Source organism: Phoca vitulina, unplaced genomic scaffold (assembly GCF_004348235.1).
Source record: "Phoca vitulina isolate PV1807 unplaced genomic scaffold, GSC_HSeal_1.0 scaffold62, whole genome shotgun sequence".
NCBI classification, from domain to species: domain Eukaryota; kingdom Metazoa; phylum Chordata; class Mammalia; order Carnivora; family Phocidae; genus Phoca; species Phoca vitulina.
Window position 1 is genome coordinate 4,576,033 of NW_022589765.1, and position 2,280 is coordinate 4,578,312.

The 2,280-nt window shown below is 42.0% G+C and overlaps 1 pseudogene; it reads right to left on the bottom strand.

The window, feature by feature from the left end:
• Positions 1 to 273: 273 nt before the first annotated feature.
• On the bottom strand, positions 274 to 1,316 carry LOC116623881 (annotated as a pseudogene).
• Between the last annotated feature and the right edge of the window lie 964 nt (positions 1,317 to 2,280).

Here is a 2,280-nt window from a genome sequence, read left to right on the forward strand (position 1 = left end):
AAGAGGGGGGAAGGGAAGGGGAGTGAGGGAGGGAAGGTAAAGAAAAGGAATGAAGTCGATCAAGTGGAATTCTTGTTTTAATTCTTGAGAACAGTGAAGTTCTTGCAAGCACAGCTTGTTTCTGCAAATTATTTTCCAAACGGGTACAAAATGGAACCAAAACAGAGAATCCCTTAAGAACCTGAAGAGGTGCAACATGAAAAGCTAAGATTATCCAGCAGCAAGTATTGCAGCCTTCAGTCACCAGCTGCCTCCTGTTACTGTTCCCAAGAGTTAGCGGGATGAAAATGTCTTCCCTGTAATTATTTTCATTTCTTTTTTCTCAGCATCTGGGCATGCATGGTTCAGCACCTTGAGGAGGTCGGATGTTTTTGCCCGAATACGGGTGTGAATATAGGCCTTCGAGGACTTGATGCGGTAGTGCAGATAGTCCTGAGAGGTTGATGGCGTTGTCTCTGCGGGCACTGGGGTGGCAAGGGAACAGCACGAAGGTAACATAGTCAATATTGTTGCCCGCGGCAGCACTGATGTCTTTCAGCTCCAGAGGAGGTTCCTTGTGGCTAAAGAGGACCTGGGGGGCTGTGGGGCTGGCTCTGTGTCCTTCTTTGAACTCCAGCATGAACAATGACCACACTGTTGTCATCCTTAAGCATTGTGCTGAAGACTACTGTGACTCTGTCCTTCTCACACTCACCATATATGGTCTCATCAACCCTGTAATGGATAACTGCCCTGTTCCCTCCTTCCTTGCCCTCTTCTTGGAATTGGAAGGCTTTCTCCAAGACAGAGGCAAAAACAATTTCATTTCAACATGCCAGCCAGATACACAATGGAATCCTTGGGTGCTGGCAGATTTTCAAGGTCATATAGCAGAAAGACATTGTATCCTCATTCAGGATTTACCAACAAACTCCCATACACCCTCTTTAATAACTCATCAGCACCATGTGTCTGAAATTCCTTGTAGAATTTCAAAGAAATACTGACCATCAGGATTAGGATTTGAAATATGATAGAGGACTCCATCGAAATGTGCAAATGCAACTTCTAATGCTTCTGGTTTGTTACTGGGCCCTGCAATCATGAACTTGAGTGCAAGTGTCTCCTCGATGATGCAGTTGTTCACCTGATCATGCAGGATCAGGACCGCAGCTACCCCCACCCCCACCCCCACCAGCCTGAACCCGCCTGCCAAACCACCACCACCGCCTCACCAGCAAGCTCCGTCCCCGCCAAGCTCCCGGCTCTAGCTGGCCACTTCTGCTCTTACACCCACTTTTCGCTTGCTGCCCAGATGCGTGGCCACACGGCGCCATTTCTGCTCCAACCCCTCCTGAATGTGCACACAGGACTAACCCATTACTTTCTTGTCATACAGCATTGCTACATGTCCAAGATACATTATTCGATGAAAGAAGCAGGCTACAAAATAGCATAGTTATACTTTAAAAGAGACTACAGTAAGTTCCACTACCATTTTAACAGTTGCTTTTTCTTGGTGGTAAAATTGTTTGTGGTTATAAATGTATAATATTGTCTAAAATTTTATGAAAATTTATCAATACATATATTTGTGTGTTTATAAATGTATTTTCCTTTACAATAACTAAACAAATTCTTGTTCTCATGGAGCTCATATAACGTTTCTGTAGACCAAATTGATAAACAAGTAACTTTATTACATGTCATAATGCAAGTATTACAAGAAAATTACAAAGATCTATCAAGGTTCAAAACAGAGGATTGTTGCTGAAAAGTTGTTTAACTAAACTTTACAAATCTGTATATAATTCAAACAGATCCTGTGGTAAATTTTGTAAAGAAAAGAGAAAAAAAAAATCCTTTGTATGATGGGAACAATTATCACCTAGAATGTTAGTAAAGCTCATGATTCTGAATATTAATTGTCTTCTAATATGAAGATAGGAGCAATACCCATGCCTCTTTCAAAGGTCCACATATAGCCTTAATCTGCCACAGTCACCCTAGGACACCCACAATATGAAGAACTGCCTGGTCTCTGTTCTGGTTTGACGGAGCTTAACTTTTTGAAAGCCATCCCAAGAATATATACTCAGAACCTGAGTCCCGATTGTGCGTTCCAGACAGCTTAACCCCATTACTCCACCATCAAAAATTGAAGTAAGTAGACATAATTATTCTGCTGTCTCTTGACAGATCTAACGCTCTACCTTGGCTAGTAGAGTCGGGTTTTGGGATGATTTTAACATCGTTTATCTCTTACTGGGTATATATACTCATTTAAAAAATATTTTAAGG